This window comes from Triticum urartu, chromosome 6A (genome assembly GCF_056163025.1).
Source record: "Triticum urartu cultivar PI428250 chromosome 6A, HENAU_Tu73, whole genome shotgun sequence".
In the NCBI taxonomy this organism is placed as follows: Eukaryota; Viridiplantae; Streptophyta; class Magnoliopsida; order Poales; family Poaceae; genus Triticum; species Triticum urartu.
Genome location: NC_141878.1, coordinates 89,288,256 through 89,301,059, shown reverse-complemented (window position 1 = coordinate 89,301,059; position 12,804 = coordinate 89,288,256).

The following is a 12,804-nucleotide window of genomic DNA, read 5'->3' as shown; positions in this document are numbered from 1 at the left end:
AAAAGTTTCAAAATATTAAACTAAAATGTTCGGAGTGTGCAGTTAAATGCCAGGGTAATTATAATAAAGCAAACACATTTTTATAAAATGCCTAAATGGTTTAAAATGATTTAAAACAGAAGAGATAATAAACAAAAGGAAAACAGGAAACAAACAAAAAAAAGGGGAGAGAGAGTCCCCCCCACTGGGCTCCGGCCCAGCAGGCCGGCCCTTTCGGCCGTAGGCCCAACCGGCCTCCCCCCACGCCTCCCTTATCCCCCCCCACGATCGAACCCTAGGTTACCCCACCCCCCACTCGCACCACTCCTCCCCCCCCCCCGCTGGATCTGGATCGGGGAATCCCGATCCCCTCACCCTTCTCCCTCGCGCACCCGTCGCCGCCTGGACCGCGCCTCTGCCTCGACCTCCCCGTCGCCGGACCCCCCCCATCACCGTACTGCTCCTCTACGGCGTCGTCGCCGTCTTCCTCCTCAACCCCCGCTCCCCAGACCCTACGCACCCCGGTGAGGCCCTCGGCCTCCTCTCCCCTCTCCGCCGCACGCTCGCGCCCGCCTCGTCTCAGGTCGGACGAGCCCCATGGCTCCGCCCCCCCCCCGCCTGGAGCTCTGCTCCCGCACGCGCCCCCGCAAAGCCCCGTGCCTCCCCTCTCGCTCGCCCGCGCCAGGGCGCACCCCCTGGCTGCGGCCTTTGCACGCACGTTCCGCCGTGCCCGTCAGCTTCGACCACCGCAGCACACCGTGCCCTGCCTCCCGCCTCTCCCCCCCGCTGCGTTGCCGCGCCGGCGTGCCCTCAAGCCCGCACGCGCCCCCACTTTCCTCCTCCCCGTGCGCGCACGACCGCAGCGGCCGTCGTGCCCGCCAGCCTTCGCATCGCCCGCCACTGCTGCGGCAGCTGCTACCTCTGCCGCACCCCCCCCGCTGCCCAGCATCGCCGGCGCCGCCCCATTCCGGCCACCCTCGCCGCGGTCCCGGTCGTCGCCAGGCGCCGGCGCCCGTCTGTGCCACTGGACCCTCTCCTGGGTCGGACGCCCGCAAGCCCACTCGCCCGCTAAGACCCCTTCGGGCCACTGACCAGAGGGGCCCAGCCCACAGAACGTTTTAAAAGAAAATGAAAAATAAAATAAAATAAAATGAATTAATTAATTTATTAATTAATTAAATTGATTAATTAGTGAATTAATTAAGTTAATTAATCCTATTTAATTAACCTAATTAATTAGTTAGTTTAATTAAATAGTAACTGGATTAGCTAAACCCTAACTAACCTAAACAGAGGATGACAGGTGGGTCCCGCTGGACCCACGGGCCAGGTTTGACTTTGGTCAGCTGGGTTTGACCTGCTGACGTCATGGTGATGTCATGCTGACATCACCTTTCACTGTTCTGGATAATGTTCAATTTAAATAATTAAATAAATTTCAAAAATGCCTAAAACTTTGATAAATCATAGAAAATAAACCGTAACTCGGATGAAAAAGTTTTATACATGAAAGTTGCTCAGAACGACGAGACGAACCCGGATACGCAGCCCGTTCGTCCGCCACGCATCCCTAGCATAGCGAACACACGACTTTCCCCCTCCGGATCCTCTGCCCGAAAACGCGAAACACCGCGGATACTTTCCCGGATGTTTCCCCCCTTCACCAGTATCACCTCATACCGCGATAGGGCACCCCTAGCACCGATACTTGTCATGTCATACATCGCTATGCATCTGTTTGCTTAAATATTTATTGTTTCTTCCCCCTCTTCTCTCGCTAGACACCGAGACCGACGCCGCTGCTACCCAGTACGACTACGGAGTTGACGACCCCTCTCTCTTGCCAGAGCAACCTGGCAAGCCCCCCCCCCCTTTGATCACCAGATACCGCCTACTCTTCTCTATACTGCTTGCATTAGAGTAGTGTAGCATGTTACTGCTTCCCGTTAATCCTATCCTGATGCATAGCCTATCCTTGCTACTACTGTTGTTACCTTTACCTGCAATCCTAATGCTTAGTATAGGATGCTAGTATTTCCATCTGTGGCCCTACATTCTTGTCCGTCTGCTGTGCTATACTATCGGGCCGTGATCACTCGGGAGGTGATCACGGGTATATACTATATACTTTATACATGATACATGTGGTGACTAAAGACGGGTCGGCTCGTAGGAGCACCCGCGAGTGGATCTTTGAGGCGGAGCGGCAGGGCAGGTTCCGACCACCTAGGAGAGAGGTGGGCCTGGCCCTGGTCGGCGTTCGCGGATACTTAACACGCTTAACGAGATCTGGGTATTTGATCTGAGTCTGGCCATTTGGTCTATACGCACTAACCATCTACGCGGGAGTAGTTATGGGTATCCCGGCGTCGTGGTATCAGCCGAAGCCTTCGTGACGTCAGCGACTGAGTGGCGCGCGCCGGATTGGACTGGAAGGCCACTAGGCTAGGTCTGCTTTCGGCCGCGTTCGCAACGTGCAGGTGTGCTAAGGGCGATGGGCCCAGACCCCTGGGCGCTTAGGTTTAGACCGGCGTGCTGACCTCTCTGTTGGTCTAGGTGGGGCTGCGACGTGTTGATCTTCCGAGGCCGGGCATGACCCAGGAAAGTGTGTCCGGCCAAATGGGATCGAGCGTGTTGGGGTATGTGGTGCACCCCTGCAGGGAAGTTAATCTATTCGAGTAGCCGTGATCTTCGGTAACAGGACGATTTGGAGTTGTACCTTGACCTTATGACAACTAGAACCGGATACTTAATAAAACACACCCTTCCAAGTGCCAGATACAACCGGTGATCGCTCTCTCACAGGGCGACGAGGGGAGGATCATCGGTTAGGATTATGCTATGCGATGCTACTTGGAGGACTTCAGTCTACTCTCTTCTACATGTTGCAAGACGGAGGCTGCCAGAAGCGTAGTCTTCGAAAGGATTAGTTATCCCCCTCTTATTCCGGCATTCTGCAGTTCAGTCCACCTATGATAGCCTTATTCCAGTTGATACCAATGCATACATATGTAGTGTAGCTCCTTGCTTGCGAGTACTTTGGATGAGTACTCACGGTTGCTTTCTCCCTCCTTTTCCCCTTTCCTTCTTCCTGGTTGTCGCAACCAGATGTTGGAGCCCAGGATCCAGACGCCACCGTCGACGACGACTCCTACTACACCGGAGGTGCCTACTACTACGTGATGCCCGCTGACGACGACCAGGAGTAATTAGGAGGATCCCAGGCAGGAGGCCTGCGCCTCTTTCGATCTGTATCCCAGTTTGTGCTAGCCTTCTTAAGGCAAACTTGTTTAACTTATGTCTGTGCTCAGATATTGATGCTTCTGCTGACTCGTCTATGATCGAGCTCTTGTATTCGAGCCCTCGAGGCCCCTGGCTTGTAATATGATGCTTGTATGACTTATTTTATTTGTAGAGTTGTGTTGTGATATCTTCCCGTGAGTCCCTGATCTTGATCGTACACGTTTGCGTGTATGATTAGTGTACGGTCAAATCGGGGGCGTCACAGTAACCCTCTCTACGTTATTGCACACGCTATGTGGATGAAATGATGATGCCATGCCAACTTTCAACCTTTTCAGAGTTCATTTGAAATGCTTTTCAATTTTAGGGTCTTATGGCTCAAAATAATCAGTAAATGCATGAAAAATAACAAATTAAGTCAGAAAGGGTTGAAAATTGATGATGTGGCTTTGAAATGATGATACCATGCCAACTTTCAACCTTTTCAGAGTTCATTTGAAACGCTTTCAAATTTCAGGGTCTTCTAGCTCAAAATAATCAGTAAATGCATGAAAAATAACAAATGAAGTCAGAAAGGGTTGAAAATTGATGATGTGGCTTTGAATGGTGCATTTTGAACACAGAAAAACTATGGTGTTCAAATAAGTAAAAAATTTAAATCCCTTTGTAACACACGAGTTTCCTTGTGAAACCCTCATACTTCGAAAGAGATTGTCCGTTGTGTACACGAAGTGCATACAGTTTTTGTCATAACCCTCTCTAATTCTTGCACATGCTATGTGGATGAAATGATGATAACATGCCAACTTTCAACCTTTCAGAGTTCATTTGAAATGCTTTTCAATTTCAGGGTCTTATAGCTCAAAATAATCAGTAAATGCATGAAAAATAGCAAATGAAGTCAGAAAGGGTTGAAAATTGATGATGTGGTTTGAATGGTGCATTTTAAACGCAAAAAAAACTATCGAGTTCAAATAAGTTAAAAATGAAATCCCTTTGTAACAGACGAGTTTCCGTATGAAACCCTGATACTTCGAAAGAGATTGTCCGTTGTTTCCACGAAGTGCATCCAGTTTTTGAGGTACCCCTCTCTACTTTCTTGCACATGCTATGTGGATGAAATGATGATACCATGCCAACTTTCAACCTTTTCAGAGTTCATTTGAAATGCTTTTCAAGATCAGGGTATTATAGCTCAAAATAATCAGTAAATGCTTGAAAAATAACAAATGAAGTCAGAAAGGGTTGAAAAGTGATGATGTGGCTTTGAATGGTACATTTTGAACACACAAAAACTATGGTTTTCAAATAAGTTATAAAATGAAATCCCTTTGTAACAGATGAGTTTCCGTATGTAACCCTGATACTTCGAAAGAGATTGTCCGTTCTGGACACGAAGTGCATCCAGTTTTGGCCGTAACCCTCTCTACTTTCTCGCACATGCTATGTGGATGAAATGATGATACCATGCCAACTTTCAACCTTTTCATAGTTCATTTGAAATGCTTTTCAATTTCAGGGTCTTATAGCTCAAGATAATCAGTAAATGCATTAAAAAAACAAATGAAGTCAGAAAGGGTTGAAAATTGATGATGTGGCTTTGAATGGTGCATTTTGAACACAGAGAAACTATCGAGTTCAAATAAGTTTAAAAAATGAAATCCCTTTGTAACAGACGAGTTTCCGTATGAAACCCTGATACTTCGAAAGAGATTGTCCGTTGTGTACACGAAGTGCATCCAGTTTTTGCCGCAACCCTCTCTACTTTATTGCACATGCTATGTGGATGATATCACGACACCATGCAAACTTTCAACCTTTTCAGAGTTCATTTGAAATGCTTTTAAATTTCAGGGTCTTATAGCTCAAAATAATCAGTAAATGCATGAAAAATAACAAATGAAGTTAGAAAGGGTTGAAAATTGATGATGTGGCTTTGAATGGTGCATTTTAACACAGAAAAACTATGGTGTTCAAATAAGTAAAAAAATTAAATCCCTTTGTAACATACGAGTTTCCGTATGAAACCCTGATATTTCGAAAGAGATTGTCCGTTGTGTACACGAAGTGCATCCAGTTTTTGCCGTAACCCTCTCTACGTTATTGCACATGCTATGTGGATGAAATGATGATACCATGCCAACTTTCATCCTTTTCAGAGTTCATTTGAAATGCTTGTCAATTTCAGGGTCTTATGGCTGAAAATAATCAGTAAATGCATGAAAAATAATAAATGAAGTCAGGAAGGGTTGAAAATTGATGATGTGGCTTTGAATGGTGCATTTTGAACACATAAAAACTATGGAGTTGAAATAAGTTAAAAAACGAAATCCCTTTGTAACAGACGAGTTTCCGTATGAAACCCTCATACTTCGGAAGAGATTGTCCGTTGTGTACACGAAGTGCATCTAGTTTTTGCCGTAACCCTCTCTAATTCTTCCACATGCTATGTGGATGAAATGTTGATACCATGCTAACTTTCAACCTTTTAGAGTTCATTTGAAATGCTTTTCAATTTCAGGGTCTTATAGCTCAAAATAATTAATAAATGCATGAAAAATAACAAATGAAGTCACAAAGGGTTGAAAATTGATGATGTGGCTTTGAATGGTGCATTTTGAACACAGAAAAACTATGGAGTTCAAATAAGTTAAAAAATGAAATCCCTTTGTAACAGACGAGTTTCCGTACGAAACTCTGATACTTCGAAAGAGATTGTCCGTTGTGTACACGAAGTGCATCCAATTTTTGAGGTACCCCTCTCTACTTTCTTGCACATGCTATGTGGATTAAATGATGATACCATGCCAACTTTCAACCTATTCAGAGTTCATTTGAAATGCTTTTCAAGATCAGGGTCTTATAGCTCAAAATAATCTGTAAATGCATGAAAAATAACAAATAAAGTCAGAAAGGGTTGAAAATTGATGATGTGGCTTTGAGTGGTCCATTTTGAACACAGAGAAACTATCGAGTTCAAATAAGTTTAAAAAATTAAATCCCTTTGTAACTGACGAGTTTCCGTATGAAACACTGATACTATCAAAGAGATTGCCCGTTGTGTACACGAAGTGCATCCAGTTTTTGCCGTAACCATCTCTACTTTATTGCACATGCTATGTGGATCTAATGACGATACCATGCCAACTTTCAACCTTTTCAGAGTTCATTTGAAATGCTTTTAAATTTCAGGGTCTTATAGCTCAAAATAATCAGTAAATGCATGAAAAATAACAAATGAAGTCAGAAAGGGTTGAAAATTAATGACGTGGCTTTGAATGGTGCATTTTGAACACAGAAATACTATGGTGTTCAAATAAGTTAAAAAATTTAAATCCCTTTGTAACAGACGAGTTTCCGTATGAAACCCTCATACTTCGAAAGAGATTGTCCGTTGTGTACACGAAGTGCACGTAGTTTTTGCTATAACCCTCTCTATTTCTTGCACATGCTATGTGGATGAAATGATGATACCATGCCAACTTTCAACCTTTTCAGAGTTTATTTGAAATGCTTTTCAAGATCAGGGTCTTATAGCTCAAAATAATTAGTAAATGCATGAAAAATAACAAATGAAGTCAGAAAGGGTTGAAAATTGATGATGTGGCTTTGAATGGTGCATTTTGAACACAGAAAAACTATGGTTTTCAAATAAGTTATAAAATGAAATCCCTTTGTAACAGATGAGTTTCCGTATGTAACCCTGATACTTCGAAAGAGATTGTCCGTTCTGGACACGAAGTGCATCCAGTTTTGGCCGTAACCCTCTCTACTTTCTCGCACATGCTATGTGGATGAAATGATGATACCATGCCAACTTTCAACCTTTTCATAGTTCATTTGAAATGCTTTTCAATTTCAGGGTCTTATAGCTCAAGATAATCAGTAAATGCATTAAAAAAACAAATGAAGTCAGAAAGGGTTGAAAATTGATGATGTGGCTTTGAATGGTGCATTTTGAACACAGAGAAACTATCGAGTTCAAATAAGTTTAAAAAATGAAATCCCTTTGTAACAGACGAGTTTCCGTATGAAACCCTGATACTTCGAAAGAGATTGTCCGTTGTGTACACGAAGTGCATCCAGTTTTTTCCGCAACCCTCTCTACTTTATTGCACATGCTATGTGGATGATATCACGACACCATGCAAACTTTCAACCTTTTCAGAGTTCATTTGAAATGCTTTTAAATTTCAGGGTCTTATAGCTCAAAATAATCAGTAAATGCATGAAAAATAACAAATGAAGTTAGAAAGGGTTGAAAATTGATGATGTGGCTTTGAATGGTGCATTTTAACACAGAAAAACTATGGTGTTCAAATAAGTAAAAAAATTAAATCCCTTTGTAACATACGAGTTTCCGTATGAAACCCTGATATTTCGAAAGAGATTGTCCGTCGTGTACACGAAGTGCATCCAGTTTTTGCCGTAACCCTCTCTACGTTATTGCACATGCTATGTGGATGAAATGATGATACCATGCCAACTTTCATCCTTTTCAGAGTTCATTTGAAATGCTTGTCAATTTCAGGGTCTTATGGCTGAAAATAATCAGTAAATGCATGAAAAATAATAAATGAAGTCAGGAAGGGTTGAAAATTGATGATGTGGCTTTGAATGGTGCATTTTGAACACATAAAAACTATGGAGTTGAAATAAGTTAAAAAACGAAATCCCTTTGTAACAGACGAGTTTCCGTATGAAACCCTCATACTTCGAAAGAGATTGTCCGTTGTGTACACGAAGTGCATCTAGTTTTTGCCGTAACACTCTCTAATTCTTCCAAATGCTATGTGGATGAAATGTTGATACAATGCTAACTTTCAACCTTTTAGTGTTCATTTGAAATGCTTTTCAATTTCAGGGTCTTATAGCTCAAAATAATTAATAAATGCATGAAAAATAACAAATGAAGTCACAAAGGGTTGAAAATTGATGATGTGGCTTTGAATGGTGCATTTTGAACACAGAAAAACTATGGAGTTCAAATAAATTAAAAAATGAAATCCCTTTGTAACAGACGAGTTTCCGTACGAAACTCTGATACTTCGAAAGAGATTGTCCGTTGTGTACACGAAGTGCATCCAATTTTTGAGGTACCCCTCTCTACTTTCTTGCACATGCTATGTGGATTAAATGATGATACCATGCCAACTTTCAACCTATTCAGAGTTCATTTGAAATGCTTTTCAAGATCAGGGTCTTATAGCTCAAAATAATCTGTAAATGCATGAAAAATAACAAATAAAGTCAGAAAGGGTTGAAAATTGATGATGTGGCTTTGAGTGGTCCATTTTGAACACAGAGAAACTATCGAGTTCAAATAAGTTTAAAAAATTAAATCCCTTTGTAACTGACGAGTTTCCGTATGAAACACTGATACTTCCAAAGAGATTGCCCGTTGTGTACACGAAGTGCATCCAGTTTTTGCCGTAACCATCTCTACTTTATTGCACATGCTATGTGGATGTAATGACGATACCATGCCAACTTTCAACCTTTTCAGAGTTCATTTGAAATGCTTTTAAATTTCAGGGTCTTATAGCTCAAAATAATCAGTAAATGCATGAAAAATAACAAATGAAGTCAGAAAGGGTTGAAAATTGATGACGTGGCTTTGAATGGTGCATTTTGAACACAGAAATACTATGGTGTTCAAATAAGTTAAAAAATTTAAATCCCTTTGTAACAGACGAGTTTCCGTATGAAACCCTCATACTTCGAAAGAGATTGTCCGTTGTGTACACGAAGTGCATGTAGTTTTTGCTATAACCCTCTCTATTTCTTGCACATGCTATGTGGATGAAATGATGATACCATGCCAACTTTCAACCTTTTCAGAGTTTATCTGAAATGCTTTTCAAGATCAGGGTCTTATAGCTCAAAATAATTAGTAAATGCATGAAAAATAACAAATGAAGTCAGAAAGGGTTGAAAATTGATGATATGGCTTTGAATGGTGCATTTTGAACACAGAAAAACTATGGAGTTCAAATAAGTTAAAAAATGAAATCCCTTTGTAACAGACGAGTTTCCGTATGAAACGTTGATACTTCGAAAGAGATTGTCCGTTGTGTACATGCTATGTGGATGAAATGATGATACCATGCCAACTTTCAACCTTTTCAGAGTTCATTCGAAATGCTTTTCAATTTTAGGGTCTTATAGCTCAAAATAATCAGTAAATGCATGAAAAATAACAAATGAAGTCTGAAAGGTTTGAAAATTGATGATGTCGCTTTGAATGGTGCATTTTGAACATATCAAAACTATGGAGTTCAAATAAGTTAAAAAATATAATCCCCTTGTAAGAGACGGGTTTCCGTATGAAACCCTGATACTTCGAAAGAGATTGTCCGTTGTGTACATGAAGTGCATCCATTTTTTGGGGTACCCCTCTCTACTTTCTTGAACATGCTATGTGGATGAAATGATGATACCATGCCAACTTTCAACCTTTTCAGAGTTCATTTCAAATGCTTTCAATTTCAGGGTCTTATAGCTCAAGATAAACAGTAAATGCATGAAAAATAACAAATGAAGTCAGAAAAGGTTGAAAATTGATGATGTGGCTTTGAATGGTGCATTTTGAACACAGAGAAACTATCGAGTTCAAATAAGTTAAAAAAATGAAATCCATTTGTAACAAACGAGTTTCCGTATGAAACCCTAATACTTCGAAAGAGATTGTCCGTTGTGTACACGAAGTGCATCCTGTTTTTGCTGTAACCCTCTCTAGTTTATTGCCCATGCTATGTGGATGAAATGGTGATACCATGCCAACTTTCAACCATTTCAGAGTTCATTTGAAATGCTTTTCAATTTCAGGGTCTTATAGCTCAAAATAATCAGTAAATGCATGAGAAATAACAAATGAAGTCATAAAGGGTTGAAAATTGATGATTTGGCTTTGAATGGTGCATTTTGAACATAGAAAATCTATGGAGTTCAAATAAGTGAAAAAATGAAATCCCCTTGTTACAAACGAGTTTCCGTATGAAACCCTGATACTTCGAAAGAGATTGTCCGTTGTGTACATGAAGTGCATCCAATTTTTGTCGTACCTCTCTCTACTTTCTTGCACATGCTATGTGGATGAAATGATGATACCATGCCAACTTTCATCCTTTTCAGAGTTCATTTGAAATGCTTTTCAATTTCAGGGTCTTATAGCTGAAAATATTCAGTAAATGCATACAAAATAACAAATGAAGTCAGAAAGGGTTGAAAATTGATGATGTGGCTTTGAATGATACATTTTGAACACAGAAAAACTATGGTTTTCAAATAAGTTAAAAAATGAAATCCCTTTGTAACAGACAAGTTTCCGTATGAAACCCTGATACTTCGAAAGAGATTGTCCGTTGTGTACATGAAGTGCATCCAATTTTTTTTCTGTAACCCTCTCTACTTTATTGCACATGCTATGTGGATGAAATGATGATACCATGCCAACTTTCAACCTTTCAGAGTTCATTTGAAATGATTTTCAAGATCAGGGTCTTATAGCTTAAAATAATCAGTAAATGCATGAAAAATAACAAATGAAGTCAGAAAGGGTTGAAAATTGATGATGTTGCTTTGAATGGTGCATTTTGAATACAGAAAAACTACGGATTTAAAATAAGTTAAAAAATGAAATCCCTTTGTAACAGACGAGTTTCCGTATGAAACGTTGATACTTCGAAAGAGATTGTCCGTTGTGTACACGAAGTGCATCCTGTTTTTGCTGTAACCCTCTCTAGTTTATTGCCCATGCTATGTGGATGAAATGGTGATACCATGCCAACTTTCAACCATTTCAGGGTTCATTTGAAATGCTTTTCAATTTCAGGGTCTTATAGCTCAAAATAATCAGTAAATGCATGAGAAATAACAAATGAAGTCATAAAGGGTTGAAAATTGATGATTTGGCTTTGAATGGTGCATTTTGAACATAGAAAATCTATGGAGTTCAAATAAGTGAAAAAATGAAATCCCCTTGTTACAAACGAGTTTCCGTATGAAACCCTGATACTTCGAAAGAGATTGTCCGTTGTGTACATGAAGTGCATCCAATTTTTGTCGTACCTCTCTCTACTTTCTTGCACATGCTATGTGGATGAAATGATGATACCATGCCAACTTTCATCCTTTTCAGGGTTCATTTGAAATGCTTTTCAATTTCAGGGTCTTATAGCTGAAAATATTCAGTAAATGCATACAAAATAACAAATGAAGTCAGAAAGGGTTGAAAACTGATGATGTGGCTTTGAATGGTACATTTTGAACACAGAAAAACTATGGTTTTCAAATAAGTTAAAAAGTGAAATCCCTTTGTAACAGACAAGTTTCCGTATGAAACCCTGATACTTCAAAAGAGATTGTCCGTTGTGTACATGAAGTGCATCCAATTTTTTTTCTGTAACCCTCTCTACTTTATTGCACATGCTATGTGGATGAAATGATGATACCATGCCAACTTTCAACCTTTCAGAGTTCATTTGAAATGATTTTCAAGATCAGGGTCTTATAGCTTAAAATAATCAGTAAATGCATGAAAAATAACAAATGAAGTCAGAAAGGGTTGAAAATTGATGATGTTGCTTTGAATGGTGCATTTTGAATACAGAAAAACTATGGATTTAAAATAAGTTAAAAAATGAAATCCCTTTGTAACAGACGAGTTTCCGTATGAAACGTTGATACTTCGAAAGAGATTGTCCGTTGTGTACACGAAGTGCATCCAGTTTTTGCCGTAACCCTCTTTACTTTATGACACATGCTATGTGGATGAAATGCTGATACCATGCCAATTTTCAACCTTTTCAGAGTTCATTTGAAATGCTTTTCAATTTCAGGCTCTTATAGCTCAAAATAACCAGTAAATGCATGAAAATTACAAATGAAGTCAGAAAGGGTTGAAAATGGATGATGTGGCTTTGAATGGTACATTTTGAACACAGAAAAACTATGGAGTTCAAATAATTTAAAAAAAATGAAATCCCTTTGTAACAGACGAGTTTCCGTACGAAACCCCGATACTTCGAAAGAGAATGTCCGTTGTGTACATGAAGTGCATCCAGTTTTTGTCGTAACCCTCTCTACTGTCTTGCACATGCTATGTGGATGAAATGATGATACCATGAAAACTTTAAACCTTTTCAGAGTTCATTTGGAATGCTTTTCAATTTCAGGGTCTTATAGCTCAAAATAATCAGTAAATGCATGAAATAACAAATGAAGTCAGAAAGGCTTGAAAATTGATGATGTGGCTTTGAATGGTACATTTTGAACACAGAAAAAATATGGTTTTCAAATAAGTTAAAAAATGAAATCCCTTTGTAACAGACGAGTTTCCGTATGAAACCCTGATACTTCGAAAGAGATTGTCCGTTGTGTACACGAATTGCATCCAGTTTTTGCCGTACCCCTCTCTACTTTCTTGCACATGCTATGTGGTTGAAATGATGATACCATGCCAACTTTCATCCTTTTCAGAGTTCATTTGAAATGCTTTTCAATCTTAGGGCCTTATAGCTCAAAATAATCAGTAAATGCATACAAAATAACAAATGAAGTCAGAAAGGGTTGAAAATTGAT